The 21,036-nt window shown below is 47.5% G+C and overlaps 1 long non-coding RNA gene across 1 annotated transcript in view; it reads left to right on the top strand.

Annotated features, from left to right (window-relative positions):
• The first annotated feature begins 2,495 nt into the window (after positions 1 to 2,495).
• Positions 2,496 to 21,036, top strand: part of LOC112924344 (uncharacterized) — a 92,834-nt gene continuing 74,293 nt past the window's right edge. The window contains exon 1 of the long non-coding RNA XR_012001867.1: positions 2,496 to 2,790. This is a non-coding gene — a long non-coding RNA (uncharacterized lncRNA). The remainder of the gene's footprint in view (positions 2,791 to 21,036) is intronic.

Below are 21,036 nucleotides of genomic sequence, written 5' to 3' on the forward strand. Positions count from 1 at the left end.
GATACTCTGGGAGAAATTCCCAGATAAAAGAAGAAACTAAAATCCAGGGCGGGGCTGCGGATAGTCAGGCCTAGTAACCGGCCTCTGAGCACCTGACACCCGGGGCCGGGGGAAAGTGGCCACAACAAAAGGCATCATCTTGGGACAGGAAATCAACGTTTTTCGATCCGGTTCTGCAGTTAGGGGCTCCGAGGAACAATCTTCCTCCAAGTACCGGGCGCCTCACCTCCGGGGCGGGGCTCTGTGCAGGCACCGTCGGGCCGGGGCAGGGGCGGGGGCGGGGGCGGGGGCGGGGGCGGGGGCGCGGGCGGGGCTCCGGGCAGCCCAGCCCTACCCGCCCGGAAGCCTCGAGGTCGGCTTCCCGACAATGGATGGGTTCTGGTTGGACCTTACGCGGCCTGGACCTGGGCAGAGCGCCCCCTCGTCCTTCTGGCGGGTGGGGCAACAGGAGCCGGGGGGTGTTGAATGCTGGGCTCCGAGGCGACGCCTCCTGGACGAGTCTGCGGATCGCGGTTGCACGGGGCCTCGGGGAGGAGCGGCGTTCCGGTTGGGCGTTCCCAAGCGCTCTCTGCCCCAGACCCAGGGAAGAGGCGTCTTCCCCAGCGCTGTGGAGGCCCGTGCCTCGCACTCAAACCTCTACGGTCAAACACGGCTTGAAAAATCTCTTTAACGGCGTCGACTTTGCTTCGCTTGGTCAGTGGGCACCGCGTCCCCAAGTTTTCCGCTATCTGGTGGATGCGCCCTGTCCCTCGTCTTGACCCAACGTGAGACTCCTGGGGAGAAGCGGTGCAGAGCTTTGGGGGGCGCCTCGGGCCGGGTCCCCAAAGGCTTCTTTCCAGCCCTCTGTAGCTGAGTCCACGCACCCGACGAGACACCCGGGGGAGGCAGGGCCGATTTCGGGGACCCTGTCCCGGGCCGGCTACGTTGGCTTTCTTGCCTCGTAGCACCCCTCCCCCCGGCCCCCGTGACCGTGTAAACCCTTTCCTGGAGTCCCCACCCGAACGGACACCGAAGCTGGAAGCCCACGGTGGCGAGGAGTGGGACCGAGCGGGGCGAGTGGAGCCTACGCCCGCTCTCCCTCCTGCCAACCTCTCAGCGAGACCCTCGCCCCGGGCGCGGGCGCAGCAAGCACGTCGGTGGGCCTCTCGGCCTACGGCGTGGTGAGGCTGGAGCCGCGGTTCCCCGCAGTCCCCCGCAGTCCCCCGCAGTCCCCCGCTGCCCCGCGCGCGCGTCAGGTGCCCCCCGCGCTCCGCACCTCCGCCACGCCCTCTGGCAGCCGGGCTCGGGCCGGGAGGGGCGGGGCGGGGCGGGGTCGTGCCTGGCAGGCCTACGGCGCAGGCGGTGGTCGGCAGGGGCGCGGAAGGGAGGGTGAAGATGCAATTCTCCGAAGGAAATCGGGGTGGGCTACCCTTCACTGCAGCATTTACAAGGCACATTGATGAGCGCTTTACCTGCACTTTTCTTTACGTCTTTCTTTACGTAAGCCTCAGAACATCCCCCTGGGGACGGTGCTGTGAGGATTTCCATTTTGCAGGTAGAAAACTGAGGCCCAGAGAGGTTCGGTTAACTCAGTCTGCCATCTGGACTCCTTCACAGTTTGTAGATCTTGGCCCCAGCGTGGAGCCTAACTAGTTGCGAACTCTGGGCCATTTATAAGAAGGAGGGATAGGGCAGCCCAGGTGGCTCGGCGGTTCAGCACTGCCTTTGGCCCAGGGGGTGATCCTGGAGTCCCGGATCGAGTCCCACGTCAGGGTCCCTGCATGGAGCCTGCTTCTCCCTCTGCCTGTGTCTCTGCATCTCTTTCTTTCTGTCTCTCATGAATAAATAAGATCTTAAAAAAAAATAAGAAAGAGGGATATATTGAGAATTTGCTAAGCCAGCGTCTCCCCCAGCTTTTCATTCTGCTGCCCCATTTATTTAACAAACAGGGAGCTCTATTCTCAGTGTTTTACATGTATTTTTAAAAAGATTTTATTTATTTATTCATGAGACACACACACAAAGAGGCATCCCTTACATGTTTTTTTTTAAAACCAATTTAATTTTTGTAATAACCTAATGAAATAGGTAGAATTATTATACCCATTTCATAGAAAAGGAACCTGTGGCACTGAGAGGTTCAGTAATCTGTTTAAAGTCGCTGGCTAGTAGGTGCCAGAGCGAGGCCAGTAGACTCCCCATTATTGCTTTTGCCTCTATCCTAAAGGTCCCCAATATGAATGTATCCACACCGCCTTCCCCTTCTCCCCCTTATTTCTGACTGTGAGCAATCAGTCTTTCTGCCAAGGTCGCCCCCCCCCCCCCCCCTTCTTCTCCCCTTGGCGCCTCCTGCCAGCCCCAGCCGCTGAAGGCCTGACCTGGGCAGGGATTGATGACTTTGGGCGACCTCGGAGGCAGCCTGTTTACTCCGCCCGTCCGCACACTCAGTGATTAACGGCGCACAATCGAGTTAGGGCCAGAGCTCGCCGGCTCGGCGGCTGGGGCTTGGGGAGCGGGAGGGGCCTCCCGGCTAGAGCCGCCGCTCCCTGGGGCGCCTCAGGAGTTTGCTTGCAGCCGGAGCCCCCAGAAGGCCAGAACGCCTTGTGCCCGGCCAGCAGGGCTGCGGAGCTTGTGGCCCTCGGGGGCTGGGGACGAAGCTCACTGCCTTTCTTGTCCTTGCCCTTTCCACTGAGGGCGGGAGGCTCAGGAAGACAGAGGCTGGGTGCCTAGCAGAGGAAGGAAAACCTTCCTAACAAAAGGCGGCAGTCCTGGGAGGAAGGAAGAAGCCAGGCTGGCTCTGAGTCGTGGAAGGTGGGAAGCTGCCCTGCCTGGGCCTCAAGTTGCTTAGTTCTGGGGGGTGGGGTGGGGTGGGGAAGGGTATGTGTTCCTCCTAGGTCTGTGGCCCTTTTCCTTGAGCCCACGTCTAAGTCCAGCCTGCTCTAGCTTTCCTGCCACCACCAGCCAAGGAGGTGAGTCTGCAAGCCACCTGGGGTGTGAGAAGACAGGGATAAAAACCCAGGCCCAGCGCAGCCCTTCTTATAAGGGGATCCTTTGCTCCCTTGACCTACATTCCAGGGATAGGCTTCCGGAGTTTTTTTTTTTTAATTTTTTTAAATTTATTTATGATAGTCGCAGAGAGAGAGAGAGAGAGAGGCAGAGACATAGGCAGAGGGAGAAGCAGGCTCCATGCACCGGGAGCCCGATGTGGGACTTGATCCCGGGTCCCCAGGATCAGGCCCTGAGCCAAAGGCAGGCGCCAAACCGCTGCGCCACCCAGGGATCCCCAGGCTTCCAGAGTTTTAAACAATAGTCACTCTAAAAACCACACAGTACGGTCTATATAGTATGCCGTACTTCCTCCAGGTTGATAATTCAGACCCATCCTAAGGGAACAGTCTAGAGTCTAGGCCCAGCACTGTGCTAAACACCAGGCAGGGCACAAAAGAAACCAAAGCCCAGAAGCCGTGGGGTTGATGAGCTAGTTGAGTAGATAGGATGATCTAGATAGGAGATAGTGTGTACCCAGAGCTCAGGAATTTCCTGGGAATAAGAAAAAAAGGTGAAGAAAAGCACAGGGATGGTCAATGGAAGCTGGCCTCATTGGGGAGGGTATAGGGCAGGCTGAAGAGGATAATCTGGTTCCAGGGCTTCTGTAGGATGTCAGGGCACCAGACTGAGTCAGATTGGGGGCCCAGTCTAGAATCTTGTGGGAGGAAAGGAATCATGGTCTCTCTCCCAGCCTCAATTTACCCATCTATAAATGGGACGGGGATAGAGGTAAAGATGGACTAGATGGTCCCAAAGGACTCTTTCAGCTCTGATGTTCTTTGCAGATGGGACACCTGGGGTTTGACTCAGTTCTGATTCTCCTGGCTCAGAGACCTTCACCAGATCACTCCTCTTCTCTGAGCTTTGGTTTTTCAGAAGTAAAACAGGAGGGGAGTCTAGCCTAGTATTCCTCAAAGTCTATTTTGCAAGACATTAGTAGGTGTAAATTATAAGAAAAAAGGCCTCCACGAGAAAACAGGAAATTAGGCTTTCTTTACTGCAGGAACCTATCAGAACCTTTAAATGGCAAATATGCACTAAGGATCTCTGAGAGACAGAGAAAACATGCAGATTTCCCAAACTTATTTCACCACCAGAATTTTTGGTAAAGGTTTTATTTATTTACTTATTTGAGAGAGAGAGAACACGAGTGAGGAGAGGCAAAGAGAGAATCTGAAGCAGATTCTATACTGAGCACAGAGCCAAATGCGTGGGGCTTGATCCCACGACTGTGGGATCATAACTTGAGCTGAACCCAAAAGTCGGTGGCTTAACCGACGGAGCCACCCAGGTGCCCTGACAGATTTTTTTTTTACCTGAGCATCTCTTAGGACTGGCATCCGAGGAGCATACTTGAGTCACAGCGCACAAGCTTGTGTGAAGCCCTCCAGCTCCCACACGTGATAATACCAGGCCTTCTCTCTACCCTTCAGACCTGGACTCCTGTCCCCATCAAGGGCCCCTTTCCCTGGCTCCAAGCTTTTCTGGACATTCCTCATCCCAGGACCCCTTGCTCTACTTTCCTTAGTGTGTCCTCTTTTGTGCCTGGCTTCCCTCAAATATCCGTGACTCCGCCCTAGATGGCTGAAACTTAGTCCGTTGCCTGCCCCTTCCCAGATCCTTTTTGGTTCCCAGAGGATCTGAAGAATGCCACCTGGGCTCTCCTGGCAGGGGTCAGTGTGATGGCCACCCATAGCCCTGGGTGGGGTTTCCTGGTTCCCAATCCCAGGCCCCAGCCTCCGTTCCTCAGTCAACGGGCCTCATTCCTGAGCCTACTATGAGGCCTCTGGCCCCAAGTATACAGGCTCCCACCTCTAGATCCTGTACTTTGAACCTCATCTCCAAGCCCTGATCCCACTTCCCATTCATGGCTCTCAGACTTCCTCTTCAGAGCTGTATCCAGGAGTTTGGGTTCTATATGGTTAGCAGGTGACAGTTTCCCTGTCCCAGCTGCTTCTGCAACCCACTTGGTTTTTGGGCCAGAGCCAGAGTCAAAGGACGGCCAGGGCCCGCAGGGGAGTGATTACACATACTGCATGGTGAGGAGTGCACCGCACAGTGTTTACATTAAAATCCCCCTCCCCCAACACAATCTTGGTCCAAGGCGAGGGAACCCTTTCGAGGCAAAAAAAATAGAGTATGAACTAAAACATTCTAGTCAGGTAAGTGACGGGAGGTGGGAAGAAGAGGCAGGGGCAGAGGCCAAGAGATGGTGGGGTGGTAGAGTTGTAGGCCTGACTCAGCAGGTGGTCCTGGGATGAGGCTGGGGACAAGGGCCAGTCACAGGGTGAAAGGAACCATTTTACAGATGTGGAAGCTGAGGCTGTGTGACTTTTTGAGGGCTACACAGCCATCCAGTAGCTGGTACTCACACCCAGATTGTCTCTTTGTATTATAATCTCAGTTGACAGTTTATGGAAGTGGTTTCTCTTCATTACTTCCTCCTTCTAGAAATACTTACTGTGCTTATTCTCTGAGGACACCCCCCTCTTGGTTCTCCTCCTCTCTCCCTGGCTTTTGTTCCTCATTTCCCTTTGCTGACGTTCCTCATCTCCCTACTCTAAACTTTGGAGTGTCTGAGGGTCTGTCCTCAGACCTTCACACCCACTCCCAGGTGAATTCATGCCGCCCATGCACTGATGAGTCTCACATTTGTCTCCAGCCCAGCCTCTCTTCTGAATACCAGCCTTGTATACCCAGTGTTTTCTCATCTGTAAAATGGGGGTGACAATAGCTCTACCTCATCAGGCTCTCATGCAGATTAAATGAGTTCAGATATGTGAAGTGTCTGGAAGGTGCTGGGCTCAGTTTGAACACGATGACTGGAGCTATGATTATTGTCCCTGTCGTTACTGCTGCTTGCCAGCTCCAACTGGGAAATCTAGAATCATCTCAGACATGACTCATCTCAAACCCCAAACCTGACCTCTTTGGAGCATTGCCCATCTCAGTTGATGGCAACCCTCTCCTTCTAGTAGCTCACAGGCCCAAATTCTTGTGGTCAGCCTTGATTCTATTCTTTTCTTCTTCTTTTTTTAAGATTTTATTTATTTATTCATGAGAGACACAGAGAGGCAGTGACAGAGGCAGAGGGAGAAGCAGGCTCCCCATGGAGAGCCTGATGTGGGACTTGATCCCAGGACCCTGGGATCATGACCTGAGTGGAAGGCGATGTTCAACCACTGAGCCCCAACCAGGTGTCCCCTTGATTCCATTCTTTCTCTCGTATCCCAAAACAAATTTATTAGGCAATCTTGTTGTCTCTTCCTTAACTCTATCCAGGGTGTTGCCACTCTGGTCTTGGCCAGTGTCATCTCTTACCTGAATTACTGCCTCCATATTGGCACTCTTGTTTCTACCCGGACTCCTCCACTGTCTGTTCTCAGCACAGCATTCAGAAAGTTCCTTTTGATACATAAGTAAAATCATGTCCTTCCTTTGTTCAAAATGCTCTAACAACTCTATATATTTCTCAGAGTAAAGTTCCAGGTCTTCTAATGACCTACAAGGTCCCGTGTGGTCAGCCTCTTCTCCCCACCTCCACCTCATTTTCTACTACTGCCTCCCCACTACTCTGCTCCAGTCATACTGGCCTTGCTGTTCCTAGAACAAATCAAATACTTTTCTAGCCTGGGACTGCAGGTCAGTGACTCAAAATCTTTCTGGAATGGTGGGCTATCTGGCGGGACAGATAGCCACATTGATGGTCCTGGGAGAAGAGGTGCAGAGGCCGCCTGAGGCAGTGGCAGTGTGCTGGACGGGACATTACTGGCCTGGCCTATGAAATGAGGCTCGTGGGCCTTGTCTTATAGGAATTCAGGAGTTTACTGAGACAATGGACAGAAACCCTGTCCTTGGTGGAGGTGTAGGCTGGGCTGGGAGGCAGTTCAGTCCGGAGAGGGCCAGGGACTGGAGCCTGGGGGCAGGACTGGTCCGGGCAGAGGCCATCATGTGGCTCCTTTGGGTGAGGCTAGTCCCGAACCAGTCATCTGAGTAACAGGGGAGGTGAAGCAAGTGGAGAATCTGAAGGAGATGGCCGGGTAGGTACCCGTAATCCCAGCAGAAGTGGGACCAGGTGATGGAACCTTAGGATCACACCGGGCCCAGGTTCTCAGGGGGCTCTGAAGGCGGGGCTGATAGGACCAGGGGGTGGGGTCAGAAGTTGGAAGGCAGGGCCAAGGCTAAGGAAAAGCCCTGGCAGGGAATAGGGTGGATCTAGAAACACATTTGGCTCAAAGGGATCAGAACAGGTATCTGGGAGTGAATCCTGCGGGGGCATGTCTGCCCCACCCCTGCAGAGCCTGGTGCGGAGCCCTCCTTCTTCCTCCCTTTCTCGGGGCTGGGACCATGTGTACTTGTTTTTGGACGCGCATGGAGCCAGGCTCCTTGAGCCAGGGTAGAGTTCTGTTAACCCAGGAAGGGGCTGGAGGTGCGCTTTCCCGACTGGGCAGCCACAGTCTTGCATCCCAACTTGCTCTCTGCAGCCATTGCCAGACTCCTCATCACCTCTACTGCCTCCTGCCCCCACCCAACCAGGCTCAGAACTGGTACCAGGACCAGGAATCCTCAGTGTGATCTGGACTGCAGGTCATGCAATCCTCCATCTGTCTTTCATGTGTTGTCCCCATTGGCATCAGTGCCTCAGCAGGGGCTGAGGGGGAGAGAGGGCGCGAGGGTCGGAGGGTGAGACCAGATCTCATTGACTCCCCTGGCTGTGTTTTTGCCTTCCTGGGCCTCATCCCTGCTAGCTCAGGGCTGACTGGAGCGAGATCACAGAAGAGCTGAGGGGTCTGGCAGTAAAGCCTAGGTTAGCTGGACTTCCTGAACAGTGTGAGGATGCACACTGCTGCTGCAGCCAGGGCCTGGCTAGGAGAGCAGAGACTTGCTGCCTCCCTAGTCAACTCCCCCTTCCTCTTTTCTCCCTTGTTTCCAGAGGAGAAACAAGGAGGGAGGGAGTTTCACAGCCTCCTGAGAGGCTCCTTCTCCCACTTCCAGGGAAGACTGATGGGCCCGTGGAAGGTGGGGGGTGAGCAAATGCCTATGGTTTTTCACTGTAACTAAGAAAAGCCTGGCGGGGAGCAGAGAGAAATGGAGAGGAAGTTGGGAGCATGGTGTGTGTGTGTGTGTGTGTGTGTGTGTGTGTGCATGAATTCTACTGCCAAGTCAACTACCTGGGTTCAAGTGTAAGCTCCATTACTTATTAGCTGTGTCTTACCTTCCTCAAGGGTAATAGTAATTCTTCCTGAGGATAATAATAATATGCCTTATGAATTACAGAGCATTTTGATATGTGTCATGACATCATATCATACAGAATAGTTTTCCTGCCCTACAACAGGACCCCCTGTGGTCCACCTCATCCCTTCTTGCTTCTTCCAGACCTCTGACAACTGACCTTTTTTACTTTCTCCATGTATTTTGTGTATTTTTTAAAAAAAGATTTATTTATTCATGAGAGACACAGAAGAGAGAGACAGGCAGAGACATGGCAGAGGGAGAAGCAGACTCCATGCAGGGGGCCTGATGTGGGACTCAATCCTGGGATTCCAGGATCAGGCCCTGGGCTGTAGGCAGTCGCTTAACCTCTGAGCCACCCAGGCGTCCTTATCACTTCACATTCTGCTTAAAACCACACAGCGACCTCTCATCATGCTAGAATAAAATCTGACCTCCTTGCAAATCCCTGCATGATCAGTCCCAACTTTCCTCCATTCTTGTTGTGTACCTGTTCCTTTGCATTCTCATGAAGGCCTTCAGACTTACTGTTTTACCTTTAATCTTTACTGGGGAGACCTGCCTGGTCATCCTGATCCTCTTACCTAAAGCAACTACCTATTCACTTTTTCTTTACATTTTTTAAAAAAGATTTTATTTATTTATTCGTGAGAGACACAGAGAGAAAGAGAGAGAGGCAGAGACACAGGCAGAGGGAGAAGCAGGCTCCATGCAGGAAGCCTGATGCGGGACTCGATCCTGGATCCTAGCATCACACCCTGAGCTGCAGGCAGACACTCAACTGCTGAGCCACCCAGGCGTCCCCAGAAGTCCTTTTCAATATCGTCAGATTGATATCCTTGCCACATATCTTTGTCTCTTCTTTCTCTGTCTCTGTCTCTGTCTCTAAGCCCTCTCTTCATTTCTGCTTGGTTCTTGCATCAAGAAGGCAATTCACATAGTACAGCTTTCTTCTATGTATTAATAGGTGGTATAGTGAGTCTCTCCTTCTTGCTTTCCTGTTTCAAAATTCACTTAGCAATTATGGTCTTTTCTATATACATTTTAGAGTACAAACCGAAATTCTGATTAGAGTCCATTGAATTTCTAGAAGTTAACTTGGGGAGGATGGGCATCTTTATCACATTATGTCATTTATTTTTTATTTTTAAAGATTTATTTATTTGAGAGAGAGAGAGAGAACAGGGGAGGGGCAGAGGGAGAGGGAGAGAAACAGAGTTCATGCTGAACCTGGGGTCTGACATGGGGCTTGATGATAGAACCCAGAGATCATGACCTGAGCCGAAATCAAAAGTCAGATGCTCAACCATCTGAGCCACTCAGGTGCCCCCACATTATGTCATTTAAACAAGAGTGTGGGATCTCTCTCCACTTACTAAAATAATCTTCATGATCTTAAAAAGAGTTTTAAAAATTCTCCTCATGAAAGTCTTAGGTGTCCTATGTCAATTCCCTAGTGATACCTAGCTTTTGGCATTGTTCAGAAAGGTATCTTAATTTTCAAAGGTTTTCTAGATTATTTCTCTGGATTATTGCTTCTAGGTTATTTCTATTGTTCTAGGTAATCTGATTTTTTATCCAGCATCCTTGCTGAACTCTCTTCCCAGTTTTTTTTTTTTTAATTTTTTAATTTTTTATTTATTTATGATAGTCACACAGAGAGAGAGAGAGAGAGGCAGAGACACAGGCAGAGGGAGAAGCAGGCTCCATGCACCAGGAGCCCGACATGGGACTTGATCCCGGGTCTCCAGGATCGTGCCCTGGGCCAAAGGCAGGCGCTAAACCGCTGCGCCACCCAGGGATTCCCTCTCTTCCCAGTTTTAATTGTTTGTTAATTTTATTGGTTTATTTAGGTAGATGATCATATTCTCTCTAAATAACGACATTTTAAACACTTCTCTTTTACATTTCTTATATCTCTTTCTTTCCTTGTAGATCAGTGCTGTCCGGGACCCGTAGTACTGTGCTGCTGCACAGTTGATTCCAAGGTCAAAGAGCATGCACACAACTTCCTCCATTCTGTATAGTGTATGTTTTGATCCTTACTCTCTCTGGGTTCCTGATTTCCCTTAGATGGTTGGCCCAGTTTTCCTTTAATCTTATTCCAGCTCTTTGATGTTTTTAAGGATATTTTAAAATACTTTATACTTTTTTGAGCTTATCTTCAGTGTTATTTTGTTATTTTAATGGAAATAGAAATCCTTTTTCTAATTGATTTCCAGAATTTCGTTATAAATGCTGGATACAAATCCTTGCAAATACCTTCTTTTACTCTTTTCACATTATTTATAGTGAAACAGATGGCCAGAACTGAAAAAAACTCAAAGCAGAAAAATTTATCAATGTCCCTGTTTTGGTTAGCCCTTTTTTATGTCTTAAGAAATCCTTTCCACTTCAGCAGGAATTAATTTTTGTTTAAGATTGAAATATGAATTGCATTTTACTTATTTCGCATATGAGTGAGTAGATGTCCTGATACTATTTATTGAACGGTCCATGTTTTATCCAATCATCTGCAATGCTTCCTCTGCAGCTTTCTTCTGTGGGTCTGTTTCTGAGCTTATTATTCTTTCCCATTGGGCAATTTGTTTTTTCCTGCTCCATCATCCACTGTCTTAATTACTACAATTTTATAATAAGAATTTATAATATTTCTTGATTTCTGGTAGGGAAAATCCTTCTATTTCATTCTTTTTTTTTTTTTTAAGATTTTATTCATTAATTCATGAAAGACACACACAGAGAGAGGCAGAGACATAGGCAGAGGGAGAAGCAGGCTCCATGCAGGGAGCTTGATGTGGGACTCAATCCTGGGATCCAGGATCACACCCTGGGCTGAAGTCAGGCACTTAACTGCTGAGCCACTCAGGCGTCCCCCATTCATTCTTTAAAAAAAAAACTGCTTAGGGGTGCCTGGGTGGCTCAGTCTGTTAAGTGTCCAACTCTTGATCTCAGCTTAGGTCTTGATCTCAGGGTTGTGAGTTCAAGCCCTGTGATGGACTCCAGACTGGGTGTGGAACCTACTTTTAAAATAGAGAAAAGAATTACGGCACCTGGGTGGCTCAGTAGGTTGAATGTCTGACTTTTGCTTGGATCATGATCTCAGGGTCCTGGGATTGAGCCCCATGTTGAGCTCTGCACTCAGAGTGGAGTCTACTTCTCCCTCTCCCTCTTCCACTCCCCTGCTTGTGCTGTCTCTCAGAAATAAAATCTTAAAAGATTTTTTTATTAGTTACATGTGACTGACCCATAGCACTTCTATACACATTTGACAATTTGCTTGCCAGTTTTTGGAAACTATCCATTGGGATTTTTTAAAAAGATTTTATTTATTTATTCATAGAGACAGAGAGAGAGGCAGAGACACAGGCAGAGGGAGAAGCAGGCATCATATAGAGAGCCCGACGCGGGACTCGATCCAGGGTCTCCAGGATCGCGCCCTGGGCTGCAGGCGGAGCTAAACAGCTGCGCCACCAGGGCTGCCCTCCATTGGGATTTTTTTTTTTTTAATTTATTTACTTATGATAGTCACACAGAGAGAGAAAGAGAGGCAGAGACACAGGCAGAGGGAGAAGCAGGCTCCATGCAGGGAGCCTGATGTGGGACTTGATCCCCAGACCCCGGGATCATGACCTGAGCCAAAGGCAGACACTCAACCACTGAGCCACCCAGGGACCCCTGGAATTTTTTAAAAAATCAAGTTATATTAAATTTTTTTTTTCTAAAAGTAGTCTCCAAGCCCAGGGGTTTGAACTCACAACCCTGAGATCAAGACTTGAGCTGAGATCTAGAGTCAGACACTTAACTGACTGAGCCTCCAGCCGCCCCCAGAGCCATGTTCTTAACCATTGTATTGTCTTTGGCCTTAAAGTGTACTTTGACTCCTATCAGCATAGCTACCTAACTTCTTCTGGTTAATATTTGCTTGGTATATTTTTCCATTTGTTTGTATTTAGCTTTTCTCATGTGCTAACATTTTATTTTATTATTTTTTAAAGATTTATTTTATTTTATTATTTATTCATGAGAGACACACATACACACAGAGGCAGAGACACAGGCAGAGGGAGAATTAAGCTCCATGCAGGGAGCCTGATGTGGGACTTGATCTGGGGACTCTAGGATCACGCCCTGGGCCGAAGGCAGGCACTAAACCGCTGAGCCACCCAGGGATCCCTGTGCTAACATTTTAGATAGGTCTCTAAAAAGCATGGAGTGGCAATTAAAATTAACTTGGAATATTTCTGTCTCTTAACTTGGTGGGTTTAACCTGTTTACATTTATTTTGGTGACTGATATAGTTGGAATCATTGAAACATCTTACTTTTTTGTCTTTAATTCGTATTAATTTTTGTATGTTTTTGTCCTCCTTTCTTGCCTTAAAAAAGGAATTGATTTACCTTTGTGCTTTTTCTGACTGGAAGCCTTCTGGCTCTAGGGCCTGATTGTCCCATCCCAGGACTCTTACCCCACACCCCACTTGCTGCATTCTTGTGGGATATGGCTCTCCTGTGTACATGAGGATGGAGTTCATGGAGCTAGTCACACAGCTCTTTCCTAATGCAGCCATTATGATATGGAGAAATAAGTGATCTGGAAGGAAAAGAAGGTGATGACAGGGTGCTGGGAAAGGTTTAGAGGAGTCTTGGGTCTTTATTACCTAGCTAAGTAGCTGGCTTTGGCCAGGTTAGGAGCTGGGTCTGGGAAGGGACCAGGATAGTCTATGTGCTGCCGAAGCAAGCACTAGGGACCCGGACAGGAGCAGGAATGGGGGACATGCTCATCCAGGGGTATCATCACACAGGCCAGAGTGCAGATCCTTGACAGTGGCAAGGAGGCCACTGGGTGGGCCTATGGCCCAGCGTTTTGGTGGCCAAAAAGCCCAGGAGGGGCACCTGGGTGGCTCAGTTAGTTAAGCGTCTGCCTTGACCTCAGGTCACAATTCCAGGGTCTTGGGATCAAATTCTGCATTGGGCTCCCTGCTCAGCAGGGAGTCTCCTTCTCCCTCTCCCTCTGTCCCCCGCTCCCCCCCCCCCCCCGCTTATGCTCTCTCACCCTCTCAAATAAATAAATAAAATCTTTAAAAAAAAAGCCCAGGAACTATAACTGTAGGTTCACAGTTGCAAAGAACACCTGGATCAGATAGATGTTGATCCTAAAAACTTTGGAGACTCATGACTATACCATAGAATCTGAACAAGAGTGTGCACCTGGGGCAAAAGCAGAGGGATATGCTTTGAGTGTTGTCCATGCTGCATCTATGTAGCAATTGCAGCTGGCAAACTACTTTCACATCTGTTCTTCCTTTAGGCCTATGAGTGGACTTTTTATCTTTTAATTTTAGGTAAGGATGTCTTTTCTTAACTATAAGAGACCAAATATCATCGATTATATATTAGACTATATTTTATAATTATGTAGGAGAAAGTAATGTTTTTTACTTTGCAGTAGGTCTTCTTGTCAACCCTCTCCCCAGTTCCATGCCTTAAAAGACCTGCTTTTGATAGGTGCATGCTTTTGATTAGTTGATTGCACTGGGAGAGGGTGTATTTGAGAGACCCTTCCTCGTAGGGATGTTCAAGTAATAACTGATGAATTCTAAGGAAGAAGAATTAATTTCATGGCAGGAGTTTTGCTTTGCTGGGTAATGTATGCAAACTACAACTAGAGATGAGTTCTTGGTAGCAGATTTTAGAGGTTAAGTGGAAGAAGCGTTAGGAGAGAGAGGGTAAGAATCAATGGTTGTTAGCCAAGGATGAGTTTGAGGGAGAACAGAAATGCCTATTCAGTTTTTTGGCTGTGTGGTATGTGATATAAGCATCTCTTCCATCTTTCCATGAAGTCTTCATAAAATCAATAATGTTTAATGACACTTTGTGGGGCAGCTTTGCTCCTTAGAGATGCATTGAAGTGCTGTGTCCTGCCACAGGGTTGGTGAAGGACACAGTGAGAAGTTGTCCACAGAAGATGATCTTATATGAGCCACAATCTAATTAAGAATCAATCAGAATAGTATTGGAACCAGAATAGACAGACAAGTCAAGGGACTGAAGAGTCCAGAAACAGTATGTGATAAGGTTGGTGTTTCATACCAGCCAGGAAACTTTGGAATATTGATTAAGTGGATTTGAGACAATTTACTTATCTAGGGGAAAAAATAGAATCCTTCTTAATTTATATTCAACTATATTTCAGATGGATTATGACAAAATATAAAAGCCTAAAAAAATACAAACATGCTTGAAGAAAATCTAGGGGAATAGTTTATACTCAGGAGGAGAATAACATCAATGTAATCTGAAACTCAGAAGCTGAATTTAAAAAATGATAGATTTAATTAAATAAAAAATAAAAGTTCCTTAATTTTATTTTTTTAAGAAGATATTTATTTATTTGGGAGAGAGAGGAGTGGCAGAGGGAGGGGGAGAGAGAGAATCTCAAGCAGACTCTGCACCAAGTGTGAAGCTTGACATGGGGCTTGATCTCATGATGGTGAGATCATGACCTGAGCTGAAATCAAGTCAAATCATCATTCAACTCACTGAGCCACTCACGCATCCCTAAAAATTCCTTAATTTTAAAAAAGTGATACGCTTAGGCAGCCTGGGTGGCTCAGCGGTTTAGCGCCGCCTTTGGCCCAAGGTGTGATCCTGGAGACCCGGGATCGAGTCCCATGTCGGGCTCCCTGCATGGAGCCTGCTTCTTCCTCTGCCTGTGTCTGTGCCTCTCTCTCTGTGTCTCTCATGAATAAATAAATAAAATCTTAAAAAAAATAAAAAAATAAAAAAGTGATACACTGGAAAGAGTTTTTACAATGCATTTTAAAATGCAAAAAGTTGGGCAGTCCAGGTATCTCAGCCCAGGGCATGATCCTGGAGACCTGGGATCGAGTCCCATATTGGGCTCCCTGCATGCAGCCTGCTTCTCCCTCTGCCTGTGTCGTCTCTTCCTCTCTCTCTCTCTCTCTCTGTCTCTCATGAATAAATACATAAAATAAAGTGCAAAAAGTATTAATCATATATAGTAATAGATTAGTATCTTTGATGTAAAAGAGGAGTCTAACAAGTCAATAAAAATGAGCAAGGAATATGAATAGGAAGTTTTCAAAAAAGTAATTATAAATAGATCAAAATCATAAGAAGGAAACGTTCAACATCCTCCAGAATCAAATACATGTGAATTAAAACATCAAGATACTGTTTTCTGCTTCTCAGAGCAATATTACTCATTGTTGATAAGGGTATCTTATACACTTTCTTAAAATGTTACTTTTCTAGACAGTAGATTGACAGTATCTGTGAAAAGCCTTACATATTTTCATGCCTTTGGCCTAAGGAGCACACTCTTAAGCTTTATCTGGGGGATATAAGACAGATGCTCATGGATGAATGTATATGGATACTTATGGCAACCTGGTTTATAATTAAGAAGATCTGGAAAGACCCTTGTGTCTACCACTTGTACTAGTAATATAAATTAAAAAATTATGGGATAATATGTAGTCTTTTATTATGAGCAAGGTAGGGGTAAATTTATTGTAATAATACAGGGAGAAACTACCAGGAAAGGAAATACATCCAGGGAATGTGCATAAGAGATCTTATAAATGGTCTTGCATGTTTGCCAATATTTGTATGTGATGTTTTGTTGTTAGAAAGGGAAGACATTCAGTCAGGACAATTGTATCAACACAATCTCCATCAACAACAGCCCAAAAGCCTGAGGAACAAGATGCTTGGAGACATGCAAATGATGAAAATGAAGAAACAATTATTGTGTGTGTGTGTGTGTGTGTGTGTGTGTGTGTGTGTAAGAGAAGAGGGAAGAGATGAGAAAAAAGTGGAGTTTGAGAGGTGTTTGTATGCAGAACACAAATAAAATAATATGGTGGAGGGGTCCAGTGATGGGTATAAGGAATAAACTTAACCTGTATTGTCTCAAACTTCTAGAGTCTGCCTATTATTTCTGCTACTGGCAAGAGAACAGCCAGTACAAATAAGCCACATGTCAATGAATTGCCCCACATCTCCTATCTCTTAGTACCACTGCATAGAAAGCCTAGACTGAAAGAGGTAGCCTCATTTCCTCATTTTCCTGATGACTTTTATGAGTCAGCTTGAGTTGCTTGTCACTTTGGAAACCTGCTACCTTCATTGCTCTCCAAGCCCTTTGCACAGCCAAAGAGAATAGAGCCCACTTGGAGGTGGTTTATTAGTGATAATACAGGGTCAACTGTGTAGGTCTACATTTATTGATATGGAAAGATTTTCATAAAATATGAAGGTAAAATGGTTCTGGGGCATCTGACTGGCTTATTCAGAGGAGTGTGTGACTCTTGATCTCAGAGTTATGGGTTTGAGCCCCATGTTGGGTGTAGAGATTACTTAAATAAATAAATATAAAAAAATAAAAAAAAAGATTCTAGAGTTGTAAGAAGAATATGGTTACATTTTTGTATGTACGTGTAATATATGTGTGTTTGTATGTTTCTCATGTGAAAATAGTAAAAGTCTGGACAGACATGCTGGTAGGTTAACGGTGGTTGTTTTTGAAACAGGGTTAGGAAATCATTAAATTTTTTTGTGTTTGCTTATTCCTACTACCTAATATTACTTTATAAACATAGATAACTTGTAAGTTTTCCTTTAGAGCTATTATGGAAATACTCATATCGTGTGAGGTCATGGCTGTACCTTTGTAAACTACAAATGACTATGTTGCTATGGACATGTTGCACAGTGTTTAGGAAGACATTATGGCAATGGGCACTGGGGGGGGGGCACTTGACGAGATAAGCACTGGGTGTAATACTATATGTTGGCAAATTGTGTGTATACAAAAAAAGAAAGACATTGTGGCAGACAGACTCTGGGGTGGCCCCTGCTTGCAGACCCACTTTGAGACTACTTGCTGGCATGATGAAGTAAGCAGCCATGTGGGGTAAGCCCACATGGCCAGGAACTGAGAGCCATCCCTAGAAGCTGAGGGCAACCTCTAGCCAACAGCCAGCAAGTAGCCAGTGCCCTGGGTCCTAGATCTGCAAGGAAATGAATTCAGGCAGCCACCTACATGAGCTTAGTTAGAGGTGGATTCTTGAGACACCTGGGTGGCTCAACAGTTGAGCCTCTGGCTTTGGCCCAGGGCATGACCCTGGAGTCCCAGGATCAAGTCTCACAACAGGCTCCCTGCATGGAGCCTGCTTCTCCCTCTGCCTGTGTCTCTGCCTCTCTCTCTGTGTGTGTCTCTCATGAATAAATAAAATCTCAAAAAAAAAAAAAAAAAAAGAAATGGATTCTTTACCAGTTGGGCCTCCTGATGAGAATGCAGACCATCTGCTTCTGCTTCTTGGTTTCAGCCTTGTAAGACCCTAAGTGGAAGACTCAAGCTAAGCTGTGCTCTGACTCCTGATCCATGGTAAATGTGAGATAATAAATTTGTGCTATTTTTAGCTGCCAAATATGTGGCAATGTGTTACATGGAAACAGAAGAATACAGACATCTTTAGGGGGAATATGAGAGCCTATGGCACACAGCTCTTAGGGTTTCTGAGGGTGACTGTTTCTTTTTTCCCCCAAGGTCAGTGAAGCCACTTAGTTGAGCTCAAAACTTTTGGGAGAGGAGCAAAGAACTTCAGATTTTGAGGGACAGCTGAGCTTTCCCTGGAGAGGTAGAACCCTCTGAACTTCCGGAGCACTTGTGTCCTTTGCTATTTGCTGTGGGGCCTTCCTCAGCCTTTCACCTTCTCAGCCTGTCCTGTTTTCTCAGTCTGTATCTGTCTGTCCATTTTTCCATGTCTTACCTGAACAGGGATAGACCTACCACATTGGCATGAGGCAGAGGAAGAGATGGTGAACAGCAGAGGAACATAGTAGCTGCAACACTGAGGGCTGGGCTAGGCCCATGGTTAGGCCCTTCCACAGAGTCATCTGGAGCAGCTCCTTGGATAGATGGGGCTCAGGGCCTGGGTTCCCCTAGGGACCTATATCCCCACTTCCTGCCCTGGGAAGCACCAGATGTCCTGGGTTCTTGGGTGAGGGTAAGGGCAAGCAGAGCCTTCATAGGGTGCCTCAGAAGGTCCTGGTTCTCACCTCTATACTCAGCTTGGTGCCCTCTTCCTGCTTCCCAGTAACCTGGGCCACTCTCTGCAGGGCCATCAGGGTGAGGATCAGCCTCCCTGAGAAGGAGTAGCAAAGGGCAGGCTCGATTAAAAATCTGTGGGTGGGGGTCAGGAGCAGATAACACTTCAGCCTCGGTTGACAAGAGTCGTGGTTGCCTGAGAAGGGCACAGGGCAGAGCAGGAAGACACTTTTGAGAGATGGGAAGAATTCTGGCCTGGGAATTAGGAGCCCTGGGTTCTACCCAATGATTGCTACTGTCTTCTTTGGAGGTCTGGACCAAGTCCTGCCCCTCTAAGGCCATGATCTTCTCCATCTATTAAACTGGGCATTGATTCTCTTTGCTTTCACCTACTTTGATACTAGGGGCGTGGGAAGAGAAGGGGTGTTCTAGGAGATGCTCTGCTCATCCTATTCCCTTATTGTGAACCCTCTTCCCTACTCCCAGGCCCCGTGCACCTGGAGTAGATGGAGAAGGCAAAGAAAGGCAGAGAGACCAATAGCTGCAAGTGGCACCAGTGGGACACAGCATAAGCCAGGAAGAACTGGCCAAGACTGGATACAGATCTGATTAGGAGGCTCAGACCTGGCTTGGCTGGATGGGCAGCCACTCCAGGCCTAGGGAGAAGAGCAGAACTCAGATCAAAGTCACGGTTTGGGGATCCCTGGGTGGCGCAGCGGTTTGGCGCCTGCCTTTGGCCCAGGGCGCGATCCTGGAGACCCGGGATCGAATCCCACGTCGGGCTCCCAGTGCATGGAGCCTGCTTCTCTCTCTGCCTGTGTCTCTGCCTCTCTCTCTCTCTGTATGACTATCATAAATAAATTTAAAAAAAATTTAAAAAAAGAGTATTTAAAAAAAAAAACACAAAACAAAGTCAGGGTTTGTGTAGGTATGTGCACATGTGTGCGGTGGTAGTCACTTCCAGGTGGATATGAAGATCCTCACATTGGAGTAGAAGGACTCCTCTTTTGAGTCTGTCCTATTCTGCACCTCCAGGCCCCTCAGGCAAGGGTGGTTTGTTAACTGGCTAGATTCAGCATGTGTGTGGATTAAGAAATGAGCTTGAAGGCTCTGAATTCCCAGGCATACTCCAATTCAGTATCCCAAACCCAAACATTCATATTTCCCGCTTCCCCCAAACCTCTTTTGCCTATAGCCACTCCTTCTATGCTCCCTTCAACTCATTTTAATTCAACAAACATTTAGGGTTGGCAACTCTGTGCCATGCTCTTTGCTTGCACTGAGAAATAAAGATGAGTGAGCCCTGCCCTTAGGCCATGATACACCACTTTTATTTCCTCCAATGGGTTATACTTTTGGCCTCTGTATATTTTATTGTGTATTCTATTCTTTTTATCTAGAACTCTGTCCCAGAACCTTACTCCCTCTCACTTTCTGCCTTAATTTTCATTCAATTCTGAACTTAAATGTCACTTCTTCTGGGGGCAGTTTCCCCACTTCTGAGCTTCCACATCACCCAGGATGGCCTCCATCACAGCTTTTAGTACACTAATTTGTAACTGCTTGGCAATCTCTCTCAATAGACTGTTAACTCTTTGAGGTCATAGATAGTGTCCTCTTGTTCATTTTGAGTCCTCAGTGCAGGGTCTGACACAAACTGCCATATGAAATTGTGTTCACTAGAATGCCTGGGTGGCTCAGTTCATTAAGTGTCTGCCTTTGGTTCAGGTTATGATCCCAGGGTCCTGGGATTGAGCCCCAAGTCAGGCTCCCTGCTCAGCAAGGAGTTTGCTTCTCCCTCTCCCTGCCACTCTCCTTGCTTGTGCTCTCTCTCTCTGTCAAATAAATAAAATCTTAAAAAAAAAAAAAGAAATTGTGTTCAGTAAATGAATGTTGAATTAAAGGCTCGAAGTTTGATTGACATCTTTAAGGAATCCCACCTAATCTCTATCAAGTCTTTGCTCAGTTCATCCTTTCAGAGATCCCTAAATATCTGGGATCCCTAAATATCTGGATCCCTAAATATCCCAAAATGATCAGATCTACCAAAGAGGCCATAATCTCAGTTTCTTTCTGCCTTAGGCACTGCCTACTCCAGGAGAGGCCATGATAGGCAGAGATGCTGGGAGAGATGAACTGTTTTCACTCAAGGAAGGATCTGAGGTCTGAATTTGTCAGGTCTTCTGGTCCACTGAATACCCTGTGATTCAGGAGTCCCCGTAAGCCTGGCCCTTATAGGGCCCTTCTCACTTGACGTCAGAGTGTTGGTGCTGATGCCAGTCATAGCCATGCCCAAGAAGAAGCAGCAAGCACAGTAGGCTGAGAAGTTGGGTGTGAAGGCAGAAGATACCACTAACTACAGATGGGTCCAGATCAGTACCTTCTGGCAGCCCAGCCTGTGACTGGGAGAGGAAACAGGTATGGAGAGCACAGTGCTTCCTCCTCTGGCTTGTTTCCCTGGCTGTTTTACCCTTGGTGCCCTGGGCAATCTAACAGATGCATGTGAGTTTGCCCAGATGTGACCATGAGATGGGTGCTGAGATGGAAAGTGAGGAATAATAAGGTGAGGGCTGGCATCTTAGGGCTCTGAGTATTGGGAAGCTTGTTGTGTTGCCGCTGTCCAGGGTTCTGACACCTCCCAGCTCACCTAGAGGGAGGGGCCCACACCCTCTCATCAGAATCATAGTGGTGTGTTTG

Source organism: Vulpes vulpes, chromosome 5 (assembly GCF_048418805.1).
Source record: "Vulpes vulpes isolate BD-2025 chromosome 5, VulVul3, whole genome shotgun sequence".
In the NCBI taxonomy this organism is placed as follows: Eukaryota; Metazoa; Chordata; class Mammalia; order Carnivora; family Canidae; genus Vulpes; species Vulpes vulpes.